The sequence below is a fragment of the Pinus tabuliformis genome, chromosome 3_2 (assembly GCF_031772625.1).
Source record: "Pinus tabuliformis cultivar Carrire ecotype Pingquan chromosome 3_2, CPIR1, whole genome shotgun sequence".
Taxonomy (NCBI): Eukaryota; Viridiplantae; Streptophyta; class Pinopsida; order Pinales; family Pinaceae; genus Pinus; species Pinus tabuliformis.
This window is the reverse complement of record NC_142302.1, coordinates 923,387,081-923,403,774: the sequence shown is the minus strand read 5'-3', so window position 1 is coordinate 923,403,774 and position 16,694 is coordinate 923,387,081. Positions and strand designations below refer to the sequence as shown.

General features: G+C 39.0%; 1 pseudogene; it reads left to right on the top strand.

Moving 5' to 3' along the window:
- The first annotated feature begins 14,720 nt into the window (after positions 1–14,720).
- On the top strand, positions 14,721–15,137 carry LOC149183652 (putative sugar phosphate/phosphate translocator At1g12500 pseudogene; annotated as a pseudogene).
- Positions 15,138–16,694: the final 1,557 nt, after the last annotated feature.

Here is a 16,694-nt window from a genome sequence, read left to right as displayed (position 1 = left end):
AGATAAGAAAGAACCTGGAAAATATCAACCCAGTTCGGGTGTCATGAACCAATCCCTGTTTAAAGTTGATGCAAAAGTCGATATCAAGCCATACCATGGTGAGACCAATGCTTTGAAGTTGTACCACTAGTTGCAACAACTGGAAGTTTATTTTAGTGTCCATGAGATCAAGGAAGGGCAAAAGATATCATTCACACGGTTGAAATTAGAGGTCCATGCACTCACTTGGTGGGAGAGTGACACAAAAAACCTGAGGTTGGAGGGAGAACCTCCAATGAATAAGTCAGAGGATTTAAAAACCCTCATTAGGTCATAGTTTTATCCCATTAGGTACATGGAAGGTTAGTGGATTCGGTGGCATTACTTTAGGTAAAAGTCGGGCCAAAGCATGCAGGATTACACCACAAAATTCAGAAAGATGGCTATAATGTTGGGTATCTCTCCAAAGAACCCAGAAGTACTCCTCAAGTATTTGGGGGGTCTGCACTGCCATCTACGTGAGAAAATGATGTTGTCCAAGCCCAAAATGGTGGATGAGTCTTGTGTAGAGGCACAGTACCTGAAAAACATAGGTCTGAAAGGAGTGCAATCAAGTGGATCAAAGAAAAAGGAGAAACAAGACGCTTCCAAGGATGGGAAGAACAAGCAAAAAGGGGGAAAAGATAAAAAGACAGTAGCCACAACACACAAGTGCAAATATCCTAGTAACCACTACAAAATTGATGGCCATACAGAGGAGAAGTATTGGAAGTTGCATTCAGAGCTAAACCTAAAGAACAAGAAGAAAGATAATAAGAAGAAGAATCTCATAGCCATTAGTTCGAGAAACCAAGTTGAAAGAAGCTCGGACATGGATGAGAAGATCATCCATAGATCACTGTAAAATGAGGTGAATTTGAGTATCCTTTAGCAACATGAAGAGAAAGAAATGACCAAACTCTTCCAGGTAAATATACAAGTGAAGAAGGTGAAGATTGATGCTCTGTTTGACTCAGGATCATAGACAAATCTCATTGCAGCAGTTCTGGTCAAGTTGGGGCTTGAAGTTTGAGATCATCCAAACCCATATCCATTGGGATGGGTACATAATGATGTAGAGCTCAAGGTAGCAAAATAGTGTAAAATTAGATTTGCTATTAATGTCGATTTTATTGATTAAGTAAATCTCGATGTGATTCCCCATGATGTATGTGGAGTCATGTTTGGGAATCCATACATGTACATGTGTGATGCAATATTCATGAGGAGAGCTAAACAATACTGACTCATCAAGGATGGGAAATCGTTCGTCATTAATGTGCACAAATGCAAGTCAAAAATTTCACTGGTAAGTGCCAACCAAGCCAAAAAATTGATTAGTTCCAGCAAGAAGTATGTTTTATTTTTTTTAGGAGAAAATCAGTCTATAGAGCAGTCAATAAGAGATAATACATCCCTAGAGGTGTGTACTAAGTAACAAAAACAAAAATTTGATGAGATTTTATAGACATATAAGGACATGTTCAGAGAGCCTAAAGGGCTACCCCTAAGAGAGAAGTGGAGCACAAGATCTAGCTATTTCCAGACTCCCCATTGTAAAATATTGGGCTATACAGGCAGTATATTATAGAAGAAAGTGAGGGCAAGAAACAAATGCAGTAGTTGCTGGAACAGGGTGTCATTCAACTGAGCACATCACCATGTGGGTCACCCATCATCATTGTGCCATAGAAGGATGGAACTTGGTGAATGTCTATAGATTACAAGGTGTTGAATAAAATCATGCTTAAGAAAAGATACCCCCTGCCCATGATAAACAATCTACTAAATCATTTGTAGCAAGAAACGTGTTTCACCAAGATGGACTTGAAGTCTCGATATCACCAGGTTCAATTCAAAGAAGAAGATACATGGAAGACTACCTTCAAAACTAGGCAAGGTTGGTATGAGTGGTTAGTTATACCATTTGACCTATGTAATGCCCCACTACATTTATGAGATTAATAAATAATGTACTGTGACCTTTTATAGATTCATTTGTTATTGTATATTTGGATGATGTAATGGTATATAGTGCTACCTTGGAGGAGCATATTTCACATTTGACGTAGGTTGTGGAAACATTGAAGAAGCACCAACTACTAGAAAATCTCAAGAAGTGTGAGGTTACACAACAATCCTTGGTGTATTTTGGATATGTGATTGGTGGAGGCGAATTGAAGATAGACCCTTCCAAGATGGAGGACATCATGAAATAGTCGGTGCCTACTAATGTTACTGAGGTTAGGATTTTCATTGGAGCATCATAGTACCTGAGGAAATTCATATCGTTGTTTTCAGCAATAGCACTAACGCTCCATGCCATAGCAACAAGTGGAAATAGTTTCCGGTGGGGAAAGAGTAGCAGAATGCTTTTGATGAGTTAAAGAAGAAGATTAGTGAAGCACTAGTTCTAGCATTACCACACTTTCAACGAGCCTTTTAAGTGGAGATAGATGTAAGTGGTTATGCTATGGGAGCTATCTTGATGTAAGAAGGAAGGCTTATTAGCTACCACTTTGATGTATTTCATGGGGAAGTTCTTAACTACCCTACCTACGATAGGGAGCTCTATGCGATGGTGAAATTTGTGAAGAAGTGGAAGCACTATCTAATGGAAAAGGATACAATAATCCACATGGATCACCAACCGTTATAGTACATGTAGGCCTAGAATAAGGTACAATAGACCAGGAATTACAAGTGGATGGGGTTTTTACAGCAATTTCATTTTGTGATCAATTATAAGAAGGGCAACATAAACAAGTTGGCTGATATGATTTCAATGCCACCCACGTGAAAGATTATAGCTTTGGGAACTCTTATGCACATGGAGCCATTCACCCATGATGCATACAGAGAGTCATATTCAGAAGATGGGGACTTCAAGGAGGTGTATCAACAGTTGCAAAGTCAGATTCATGTACATAATGGTGACAACACCATTGACTACCATCTCTAGGATGGGTTACTCTACAGGCTTGATAAGCTATGTGTTCATAAAGGTGAGTGTTTGTAGTTGATTAGGGAGACTCACACCTCCAAGTTTGCAGGGAACTTTGGTGCAAGGAATACCATGGCTAACTTGTAGAGGCATGTGTATTAGCCCAAGATGCATGAACATGTAGCTAGGTTCATAAGAGGATGCATGCTTTGTTGTACCAGCAAGCCTAGAAATAGGAAACATGTTCTGTATCATCCCTTACCTGTACCTAATCAGCATTGGGAAAGAATTTTGATGTACTTTGTGAGAGGTTTACAGATGACCATGAAGGGACATGATTACCTATTTGTGGTATTTGATAGGTTCAGCAAGATGTGTGTTCTAATGCCTTGTTAAAAGACCATCAAAGGAGAAGAAGCAAGAAACTTGTTCTTTGGACAGGTCTGGGTACACATTGGGATACCAAGGAGCATCATTTCAGACAAGGATACAAGATTTCTCAGTGAATTTTGGACTACAATGTGGGAGAATATGGACATAAAGTTGAAAATATCTACAACATTCCATCCACAGACAAATGGGCAAACAAAAGTAGTCAATAGGACTTTAGTGTAGCTTCTAAGGGGTTACAACCAGAAGCATACAAAGACCTCGAATGAAAATATGGTATATATACAACATTCTTATAATAGAGTGGTCCACACTTCTATAGGAAAGTACCCATTTGAAATTGGTTTTGGGTATTTCCTACCTTCACCTTTGGATATTGCATATGGGCAGCAAGGAGTAGTGAAGGAAGACATCACAAGAGATGCTTTGAGGATTGAAACATTCATAGAGAAGATCAGGAAGATACATCTACAGGTACAGGACACACTATAGAAGTCGCAGGTGAAGTATAAGGCTAATCATGATTAGCACATAATAGAGAAATCATTCAAGGTGGGAGACAAAGCATGGCTACAGTTGAACAGGGAGAGGTTGCAGGGACCTAGTAAGAAAATAAAGGCTCTAAGGTATGGTCCCTTTGAGATACTGGAAAAGGTGGGTGATAATGCCTATCGACTTTGTTTACCACCATATATACACATTTACTCAGTTGTAAATGTAGATAATTTGAAACTCTATGAGCCTTCTATACTAGATCATGAAGAGGAATAGGTCCTACCTTCTGTGGAGGATATGGCACCAAAAACTCAGGTAGAGTTGGCAGAAGATATAGTTTTGCAGAAGAGGTCCAAAACTATAAGACAAGGGAAATAAGACCTTTGGCAGATTGGGTTGAAGAGACAACTTCTAGGAAAAGCTAAATGGTACACCAAGTTATGACCTTGGGAAGTTGGATGCCCAAATAACACCAACGGGGTCCATAAACTCTTGGTGTTACATCTCCTCGGGTTAGATTTCTAGTTGTTTATGGTTTTATCGTATTGTTCAATAATAAAAAGGCCCTTGAGCTGCATTGCAACTCAGTTCAGAGGCATGTAGCGTCACGTCTCTTCTCAGAGATAAGCTACCATCGCCAGCTATAGTCTCATTTCCATTTTTTTCGTAAGCATATTTCATTATTTCATATTAATGAAAGGAAGTGTTATTTCTAATGCATCTCTATATTTATTGTTATATCTGTAATTTGTTGCATTTATGTTTAAATTCAGATAAGTGGTATCGGAGGTGTCTGCTCTTTCTCTATTTTTCTTTGCATGTCCCCAATGAGGTTGGGATATAAGGAGTTTAGGCTTGAACTGGTTGAACCTTTACAAGGCGAGCCTCGTAAATCCCAAAGGAAAGATGAGGGAAAAGGAGATCTTTCCAAAATATTACTCGAGGAGGCCCTTGAGAAACAATGGAATGTGGTGATGGATAACTTTGCCCAGATCGTTCAACACTTGCCCACCAGTGGTTCATCCACATCCAATAGTCACTTTGGATGCTCCACACCTTTTAAGGTAAAATTAAACTTTGACATCCCCATATTTTAGGGCCAAATAGATGCAAATGTCATAGATAAATGGTGGAATCTACTAGAAGGATATTTTTCTATTCACTATTTTTCCAAACGGGAAAAGATTACTTTTTCCCTTTTTAAAGTCACCCCCCACGTCAAGCACTGGTGGAAAACCTATTGTGTATAGAAGGATGAAAGTATGAACTCACTATTTTCAGCTGCTCCCACTTGGAATTCATTCTGGGATACCATCAAGGAGTAGTACTACCCTATCAGGAGCTACGAGGACAAATACATAAAGTTGACCATGCTACGGCAGGGAAGGGACCAAGATGTGCTTGATTTTACCAATGTTTTTCATACCCTTTGCACAAAGTTCGTTATCAAGGATTATGAGAAACATTTGGTACTCAAGCATCGTGATTGCCTACATAGATACATCTAGGACGAGATGGAGTTCCTCTACATCTCCTTGCTTGGCACGACGTATCGATACGCCATCAAGATTGAGTAGAAGTTTAAACAGAAGAAGCGAGCCTTTGTATCTGCAAATATGAAGCAATGGAAAGGTGCACCCAAACCACAAAACAAAGGACAAATCCAAGGCGGGATGTCACAGGACAACCTACTAAGGCCACAAGCGAGTAAGGATGTCACCATGTAGTGAGGTGGGTTGGAAGAAACTATTTAGTTTTTGTATGATGTAGGTTGGTCAAGGGATGTGACAAAGTGTTAGAGTCTCGATTGGATCATTATTCAAAGGGATTTGAGTAGGTGTTCTATGTTAACTTTAAAACAAACAAATTGGTGTTCATGACATATTAATTAACATTTTAATAAAAAATTTCCAAATTCCAATTAAACTGGAATCCTCTATGGGGTGAAAACATGAAATTGGGAAACACTCTATGATTCCAATTTAATTCATATCCTTTCACTAGTAGTTTGAGGTTATACTAGTCTCAAATGGTCTCCATATTTTTATATGGTTTACCAAGTTGAATGAAGCCTTGCCTTAAAGTGACACCTTCATGGGGCCAAATTAGGCCTTCTTCTGGTTGGCCTTTTGGATGACCTTAATCCCAATTCTTTGGCTATATATATATATATATATATATATATATATATATATATATATATATATATATATATATATATACATATACATATACATATACATATACATATACATATATTATGTGTTATTCTCAACCTTTACTTTGTTGTGTTACAAATGAACATGTGGTTGCATTAAATGTAATCAAATGCCCCATGTAGGAATTTACTTTATAACTCATTTGCAATGTTAGAAATGAACATAGGGGCTTCACTAGGGCAGCAATACCATACCACGTGGGTCCATATTGGGGAATATTTATTGAGGAAAAAATGACATAATATATTGGGGGATATATAGAGGGTAGAGGGTTTTTATATTGGTAGATATAAAAAATGGAGCCCAAAATTAATGGAAAAATATAAAGGGGTATGAAAAATGTTAATGAACAAAATGGATACCTACAATATCTAACAAAAGTAGGAAATTTAAATTGGGAAGGTGTATTGGGTTCGTATTGGTAGGAGGTTAAATAATGTGATTTTTAAAGGTATTTTCCAATTTGCTTTCAAATTAAGGGTATTGTTGAATATGACATGAATCCACGTGATATGTTAGAGTTCATAGTGAAGCCCCTGTGGAAATTAACATGTAGTTGCATTAAAAGTAAACAAGTTCCTTATGTAATAACCTAGATTTACTTTATCATTCAATTATAGCTAAAGATAAATTTTTTCCCCATGACAATCCAATCACTCATCTTGTGACCATTATGAATGTGTGTGAATGTTGAAGAAATATAAATTTGTAGCTCTTACATACTATTTCAATCAATTTGTTTATGTTTTAAGATAAAGGAATCAAATTTGTTTATCACATTACCTTTTTCCACTAGTGAATATGGTTAACTACCATAGTCATCAACTTGTAGTGTGTCCCTTAATTTGTTTATGGTGTTACAAATTCTAAGTGGCTATGAATTATAAATTTGCAGATCATATTATGAAAATGATTTAAATTATAAATTTACAAATTATATTAACGAAATAGCTTTAAGTTATAAGTTTTAACTTCCTATATTTTAGTGGAGCTTAATTATTAGAATAACATGTTATCCTTTAAACTTCATGTGAATTGGAATTGAGGAAGCTAGGTTGGGAAACTAAACCCTAATTGCTCTAACCCTAGCCTGTGCCTCCCATACCATTAAAGTAATCTCAAAATATGTGGTATTAAAATTTTGATGACTTGGTTTCATAAGGAGAAAAAATAATCACTATGTGTATTTCAAATTTGTTAGTGATAATTTTATTTTAGTTGGATAGTATGTAGATGATATATTGTTGATTCGAAACAACAAATAAATCATCAAAAATATGAAAACCCAATTCTCCTCTAAATTTAAAGTAAAAAATATTGATACTACATATTAAAATTTGAACATCAAAATTATAATACGTAAATATATTTATATAATTAATATATATATATATATATATATATATATATATATATATAAACAATTAATTTATTTATATGTTTAATTTTTTGGTCAGTGAAATACTATTTGCAAACACAAAATAATAATCATGTAATGGCCTCCAGTATTATTGAATAGAATAAATGACACTTCATGAGGGACATGTGATTCTTTGGCTTGGAGTTGAATCTATCCAATAAAATATAATATTAATATTTAATGTGATAAGAGAGGTAACAATATATCTTATGGTGCTTTTGTTAAAGGTTACAAGTTTCTTCACTGTTTCATGTCGAATTGAATTCCTTTGGAGTTAATATTTTATCACTAAGTGTCCAGAGGCCATAGCCACCATATCAAAGTGACTCCAAGTTGAATGTTTAGTATCCGAGCGTTCCATGAGTTACACGCTTTCACGAATATAGATATATATTCCAACAATATTGGCAAAGCCAGGGCCGACACTACGTACCTTTATTGTTAACTATTCTAAGAATCTCCCCAATAACAAATTATCTATCAATATATATATATATATATATATATATATATATATATATATATATATATATATATATATATATATATATATATATATATATATATATATAAAGTTTAGATGAATCATTATCGCTCTACTATAGAATCCAAATTCAAATAAAGTGAAGATCGACTGAAATGGCTGGTTCTACGAGAGACGTCCGAGCTGGAGGGGCTGAAGAAACACATGGTAAACTAATGCTGGCGAAAGAGGGAGACAACGATGCCGCTCATAACTCGGGTAAGATGTCTTGAAATTTCAATATTCAGATATACTCTTTGTAAATTTTTAATGCTTATGTTGAGTGCATTTCGTAATTTTTGTATAGCAGAAAGCACAGATTTAATAACCGGACTTTACGAAGAAGTTGTGCTGGGTGAAGTGGTTCCTTGGCTATGTGAATTACCATGGACAAAAAGGCCACTTCTGAGGCTACTAAACCAATCGTGGAATAAAGCCCTAGAAGAGCGTTTCCCAATTTATCATCAATGTCTTCACAACCCTCCAAATATTTTGTCCCATGCTCTTATTCTCTCCCATATCAAAAAATCCCAAGGCCCGACCGATGAGGCTTCCTATAGATTAGTCGGTCTTTGGGTGTGCAGACCCGAAAACAACAATGCTAACCTTGGTGACTCTGCTGTCACTGTCAGGCTGCCTGAACATCCATTACTTGATGTACCCAAATACACAAAACTTCTGTGCGACAATCATCACGTATTTTCACTCACACCATATTTTGTAACAGAAGACACCGAAGCCCCCCAAAAGATTTACAATGTGTGGATGCTTGATTTAAGAGACTTCAACATTCATTGGAAGAGACTTCCACCGTTGCCAAGGTTGGGCAAATGTGTGTATGCTTCTTCTTATGTTTAGGATGGATTGGTAGGAGTTAGTCATGCGTTTATATCTCTTTGATAATGTTTTGTTCACATGATGTACGTGATTCTTGTCATGAATAAGGTTGTTGTTCATTGATCTCATTAAATTGTTAGATAGATCATCTAATATTTTGATTGTATGCAAGACGTAGTTGGTTTGATCAGGTAAAAACTATGCAGGGCACCTTCATCACCTCCTCGTTCATCTGAGCCTCGTCCAGATCAGCTCCTCCATCACCAAGTCTTTTTCCTCATCTCCCATCTGCTCTTTTGCCACGTAACCCTACCTTCTTGCCTTTCCATTGCCTAAACCTTCTTTGATGCAAGCTAGACTTCCACACCCTCTCATCACCTCATCCCTCAGTCGTTGGGTCATTCCAGGCCCCTACCCTACCTCCCTACCCATTCATGCATTCTCTCCCACTCACCTATCAGTCAAAAACCCAATCACGAAACATCCTGTAGAAGAATTAGAGAACTTCCTGCAGAAACCCCTGGAGACTTCCTGTAGAAGTTCATAAACACGGTTGCATGGCATCCTGACTTTGTGAAACTCTCTGAAGGGATGATAGGGATCCCTTAGACCCTCTCCGTTTCTTCCCAACCTTTTCCAAGAATTTCTCCTCCTTGATCCACCCCTGCACAGTGAAAAGCCAGTTAAAAGCACATGCATGATAATTCTAATAACTTAAACAAAAATACAAAAAGATGTCTTCTTCAGATAGTGATAACTAAGACACATGCATTTTACCTTCTTAGAAGTAATGGCATCTCTTTCGGTAGTTTTCATGCTCTCCTTTGCATCGATAGGACTAGCTCGTAGAATTAGGGTTTGCTAGGGTTTGTGTTTCTTTTTGGCTTTCAGTTTCTTTCCGCAAGTAGATTAGCTTCCTTTGAGTTAGCTTTCGTCCATCAGTTAAAAAGCTTCTTCTAAGAGCTCATAGAAGTTGGCTTGAGCCCCTAGCAGACTTGTGCCAGCTGACCAAGTGACAGCTGCGGCAAGAGCTCGTACTTGTGCATACATCACCGTCGCTTCCAAGTTTGTTATGAACTACCGGTTTGATAAAATTAGAGAAGGAAGCTCCAGGAGTTGTAGCATTATTGCTACAATACTGGAGCCCACCATCTTTTTGGCGCCAATGCCGGGGAAGCATCAGAGTATTAGTAATTGTTGCTTTTCTTCTGTTTTCTTACTCTCGCCTTCTGCCAAGTAGTTTACTTCATTTCCATTCTGCAAAAGTAGCATACACATTTCCTGCTTTCATAGATTAGCATTTCAATTCCGCAATTTCATTTTTGCAAGCGTAGATTAGCATTTCAATTCCGCAAGCGTAGCCTAGCATTTCATTACTGCAATTTCATTTGAGCAAAATAGATTAGTCCTTTCCTGCTTTCATTTCAATTCCGCCTTTTCATTTCAGCAAGATAGTTAGTTGTAGTTCAATCCATTTTAGTTTTGTAGGTACCAGAGAAAAAAAAAACAAAAGCGATCAAAAGTCTTTCCATTTCATGCCTTGTAGGAGTAGAGATAAGTTAGAAAAATGATTGCACAACACCCCCCATTGCTTCACACAGCCAACCTTCTCTCTTCTTCAATGGCTGTGACTAAGAAGAACCCCTGGGTGGACATCAAGGCATATTTAAAGAACCTCTAGGGGAGAAGAAGAAGAAACCATTCCTTTGGAGCAAATGGCTACAAGCAGAGATGTTGGGAGCAATACCTTGTCCAAGAATGAGTTTGCAACTCAAATGGAAGATTTCAAGAGTGATATGAGGCAGTTTCTTGCCATGCAACTGGATACCTTGCGGATCCAAAAGAAGCAAGAAGAAGCCAAGAGGGCTTTGGCCATTTTTTGTCCTAGGTGCACTAGAAAGCATCCTAGGAACGAATGTCCAATGCACTCCCTAGAAGTGTGTTTCATCTGTGAAGAATACCATCCTACAAATCAGTGCCCTTCCTTGCCTGGACTTAAAGTTTCATATCAGAGAGCCAAAGGAGCCACTGAACCACTCCATTATATGAACCAAAGGAGGCAGCATGGACCTAGATCTTATCAGCAGGAACTGCAAGGGACATCCGAGACCTATTATGACCCCTATCAAGCCACTTTCATGCCTTCCTGGGGTCCCCCTGCTCATCCTTCTTGGTTCACACCTCCTCCTTGTTCCTTCACAGATCCATATTATGCCCAACCAGCTGCTCATTCATTTCACTCTTATGCTCAGCCACAGCCTCAGTGGAATGCACCTCATCAGGAGTGGACGCCCCAATACAACTCTCATCCCGCTCATTTTCCTCCACCACCTACTCATCCACAACCATCACATCCTCCTCCACCAAGGAAACCCCAAATGCCTACCCAACCACAATGCCATCCATCTCCATCTCAATTTCACACCTCCACTCAACTACCCGTACCATTTCCAAAGCCATACAATGGAGTAGCTCAACCCAATTGCAAAGCTGAGGCACAACATGTGCAAATGACTCCTTTTGAGCTCAATGATGTTCACCAAAGCTCAGGAAGAGTGTTGAAAAACAGAGATTATATTGACAACATTGAAGGACCAAAGGAAAAAGAAGATTCCAAAGAGGAGATCAAAGAACCATGGGCTGCACTTGATGAAGATAAGAGATCAGAATCAAAGATCGAGAGAGTTTCCTCATGGTTACCATCAAATCTTCCATGTATTCAAGAGAAATATCAGCAAAAGGAGGAAGATGAGAAAGTCATGATAGAAGGTGACATGAAGAATGATCCAGATCAACAAAAGGACCAAGGATATCAAAGCTATATTGAGACATGGTTCCAGACAGTCACTAAGTTGCAGCAGTACTCTCTTCCTCAGCTATGTTTGATCCCTTCAAGGTCAGATCATTTGGTCTCTGAGATCTGGATACCTATCCAAGCATGCATTTCGAGCCTCCACATCATTTTGTCTCTAATCTCGATGCGCACATGGCTCCATTGGAAGTATTCTTATACTTGAAAATGATTTTGTTTTTCAAGTAGGGTAGGGTAGAAAAAAGAAAAAGAAAAAAGAGAAAAAAAGGAAAAAAAATGAAAATAGAGGAAAATAGAAATCTAGGGTGAAAACCTCCTCGGAGGCGCCTTAGATTGGCTCATTGATTGAAAAACTCCATGAGGCGGTCAATGGGTTGAAAAAAAAAAGAGAAAAGAGAATAAGATCTCTGGGTGAAAACCTCCCTTGGAGGCACCTAGGGCAGGAAATTAGGGTGAAAACCTCCATGAGGCGCCCTAGTTGTTTTTCAAAACAAAAAAACAAAAGAGAAAAAGAAAAAGAAAAATAAAACTAATTTCCATTGGCTAATTGTCGTTTGCAAGAAGGACATTTCATGACAGGAGGAGCACTCAAATCAAGATCAAAGGAATTTTTCTTGTGCCTTCTAGAGGAAGCTCTGTATTTCTACAGGAAACATCCTGTAGAACCTTTGGATGAGCCAAATCCAATTTCAAAAGTAAATCTAATGGTGGGAATCTGTTGATTAGGCCTACAAGCACTTGTGTGTCCATCCCTTGCCTTTATCCATCATTTTTTTTCCACATCCTTGTGCTTCTCATTGTGCTTCTGCAGGAACTTCGTGTAGAAATTATGGAAAACTAGACATGGATTTCAAAAAGTGGTTTGGCGAACATGGTAGCTTCCTCAAGGGTTCATAAGTCCTCATGCAATCTTCCAACTCCTCCTCCATCATCTCCATACCTGCATCACAGCCCAAGCTCAGTTTTTCCTTCCATGCAAACACTTGCAAAAGGCCTTGAAGCAAAAATACCTAGAACAAAATTTGTTTTTGCCATAACTTGAAAACCATGCATCCATTTGACAAACCGTTTTATGGGGAATTGTACAAGGGTGATGACAACATGCTTGAGCAGTTTCATACTGTTCCGATGCACGGTTTCCAAGAAATCAGCCTCCATCACCATCAGCCATTTTTGCATTTTCTCCATATCCGTGCTTCCGTTTTAAAACATGTTTCATGGGGAGATGCACATGGGTGATAGTAGCCTACCCAAGTAGTTTCAGCCGATTCCGATGCACGGTTTCCGAGAAATCGATCTCTGAAATCTTCAGCCATTTTCCATTTTTCTCGAAATCCGTGCATCCATTGATCACGATTTTGCTATGGGAGATGCATAATGATGATAGGAACACGCTCAACAAGTTTCAAATCATTCCGGTTTACCGTTTGGGAGCAATGGCGAAAACAAGTTCTGGTTCTGTGACATTGCAGCAGCAGCAGCTTGAACGTGTAGATCTGAACGTGGAAACAAATGCATGCAGCTTATATCTAGTCAGAGGACACCTGCACAAGGAAAAGAAATCAAAAATCATCAGCCAAGCCCTCATGCAACCAAAGGATCCAAGCATGCAGCAGCAGAACATGAGCATGCAGCAGCAAAAAGCTTCACAAGCAGCCGTTTGACTTCAGGTACGTGACTAAACCTTGTTCATCTATTGCATGAATCTAGTCTAAGCATTGCATGAATGAATGGAATGGTGAAATTAAGCCATGAATGTAGCAAGACACCCAGTTCTCTAGCACTCACGAGAAAGTCACGCAGCATGCGTGGATAGTCATTCACGTCGAAGTTGAGAAACACAGGCAATGGAAGATTTGTTGAACTTGAGTGCACAGGGCATGAATTGATTAACAAATAGAAGAAGACATGCAGTTCATGATAGCACAGCAGTTCATATGGGCCAGCACATGTTTTTTCCACCTCGCTCCACCAAAAATCACGCAGAATTAATGAGCGCTCAGCCGAAACTCATAGACTGTTGTTAACTTGCACTTGCATCATGTTCAACTGAAGTATAGATCCTCTGCTTCCTCAAAATGATTAACCTATCATCCTTCGCTGACTGTTTTGGCCTGTTCAAAATTCTCCAGCATACCAAGATCGTACAGAGGCGCAGAGACATCCTATGGAATCCGGCTAGCATTCTACAGGAAGACGTTTTACAGGAAAATACAACAGAGTCTTCCAGGGCAAAGTAAACTGCTTGGTTTTCGGGCGGAACTGGGGTGGAGCTCTCTGATGAGATTTGTGTTTGCGCTCACTTCTCATACACCTCAATCTCAATCTGAAGCTGTTCCCAATAGGAACTGATCTCTCTTTCATCTCTCAGCTCGAGGAGGCTAAAAAGATCACCAAGTTGCAGAGTTGGGGGAGGCTTATAATAATGAGACATCCACATCTGTTTTGGGTCCATCTGAGTCCTACACATTATAGACAAGTACCCAGACGGTGCTCAGGTCTGGAAACCAATTGGGTCTTCCAAATATTGATCAGATATGATTTTTCAAGCCCTCCTCAACTATGGACGAAACACAAACATGGACGAGGCGGGGCAGTAATCCAAAGCTTGAATAAGAAGTTATTGACATACCTCCAACTCCAACAGGAGAAGGAAAATATGGTGCATTTCCTGTGTCCCAGACTATTACAACAGCTCTCATTATTGCAGCTTGGTACTCTTCCAATATTGGTGTGCTATTGCTTAACAAATGCCTACTTAGTTTTTTGGATGCAGATACCCAATATTCCTTACAATGTTGCACATGTGTGCCTGTCATGTTATGGTTTTCTGGCAATTTCATGGTTAGAGATTGTACCAATGCAGTTCATCGTCTCCAGGAGACAGTTTCTTGAGATATTGGCACTGAGCTTCATTTTCTCCTTCTCGGTTGTTTGTGGCAATATTTCTCTGCGCTGTTTGCCACTCTCCTTCAATCAAACTATTGGGGCAACAACTCCCTTCTTCATAACAATATTTTGCATTTATAATAACATGTAAGAGGGAGTCTTCTGTGGTTTATATGGCCTTGGTGCCTGTGGTATTTGGCATTGTTATTGCAGGCAACAGTGAGCCATTATTCCACCTTTTTGGCTTTTTGGTTTGCCTAGGATCAACTGCTGCCAGAGCATTGAAATCAGTTGTTCAAGGGCTCCTGCTTATCTCTGAGGCAGAGAAGCTTCACTCTATGAATTTTCTCATGTACATGGCACCAATTGTTGCGCTGTTATTGCTTCCTGTTACTCTTTTTGTGGAGGGTAATGTATTAGCTATTGCTATTGAAAAAGCCAGAGAAAACACCTTTATCATATTCATGTTGCTTGGAAACATGACCAGGGATTATCTTGTGAATTTAACCAACTTCCTTGTTACAAAACATACGAGTGTCCTCACGTTGCAGGTTTTAGGAAATGCCAAGGCCACCATTTCTTCCATATGATTGCATATACTTGCACACTCATAACAAGGCTGAGAATTCACTAGGAAAAGCAACAGGCAGTGGGAAGAAGAAAAGAAGCATGGTTTCATGACAGAGAAGAGGACATCACTTCAGAAGCTTGGCATGAAAAGGAGGCCACCAGGGCCGGCAAAGATGAGGAGAGAGATTGGTTGCTCAGAGGATGAGCAACACTTTCAGTAGGGGGGTGATGATGAGCCCCAAAAATGGGCCATTATTTGGGCTCATTCAACCTCCTAATTTGACTTAATCCACCATTCTCATTAGTTTATTGCATGTTTTTGATTATATTTATGTTAATAGAGTGAATTTGGTTAGTCATTATGCCAACAAGTCTAATGGGTGCTTTGTGTAGCCTTTTTAGTCAACTTGGAGACAAAATTGAAGGTCTTAATGAGCACTTGGCAGCCAAATTCGTGGGAGAACAAGCTAGAGGATTTGTAGGAAGGTGTCCCCTTCATTTATGGGCACTTACCTCGAATTTTCCACCATCAGCTCGGAGTTCAAGGGCCACCGAATGAATCAACACAAGGGCAGCCAAGCAAGTCAAGTAGGACTGCTGTTAACTACAAGTCTTGGGTAGCCGAGTCCCTAAATTTTAGGAGGACTGTTGGGTCCTCAAATTGTATAAATAAGAAGGCTTAGGGCCTCATTTTGGTTAGCCAGTGGATGTTAGCTAGTTAGCCAGTAGATAGTATCTAGTAGTTAGTCATTTCATAGCCTTGTTGTAGTCATTTTGTAATTCGATTTGTAGGCAATAGATTAGCTTTGCTTTCAGCTCATTCTCAAGCTCTCCTTGTGGACAGTTTTGATGTAACTCTTCATTCTTGATTAACAAATATGAATCCAGCTTTGCACCAGCTCTAAATCTCTCTTGGGAGGCTATAGCTCTTGGGGTTGGGCCCATCTCAAGTGCCCAGTACCTCCCTTGTTTATCTTTATGTGTGTTCGCTGCATTCTTAAAATAAAGTCTGCTCTTTAGATTTAATTCGTGCTTTGTTACTTAGGTTGCTTTTGATGGTTGAAGTAGATTTTTATGTTTAGGATGGATTGATAGGAGTTAGTCATGCATTTATATCTCTTTGATAATGTTTTGTTCACATGCTGTACGTGATTCTTGTCATGAATAAGGTTGTTGTTCACTGATCTCATTAAACTGTTAGATAGATCATCTAATATTTTGGTTGTATGCAAGACGTAGTTGGTTTGATCAGATAAACACTATGTAGGGCACCTTCATCACCTCCTCGTTCATCTGAGCCTCGTCCAGATCAGCTCCTCCATCACCAAGTCTGTTTCCTCATCTCCCATCTGCTCTTTTGCCACGTAACCCTACCTTCTTTCCTTTCCATTGCCTAAACCTTCTTTGATGCAAGCTAGACTTCCACACCCTCTCATCACCTCATCCCTCAGTCATTGGGTCATTCCAGGCCCCTACCCTGCCTCCCTACCCATTCATGCATTCTCTCCCACTCACCTATCAGTCAAAAACCCAATCACGAAGCATCCTGTAGAAGAATTACAGAACTTCATGTAGAA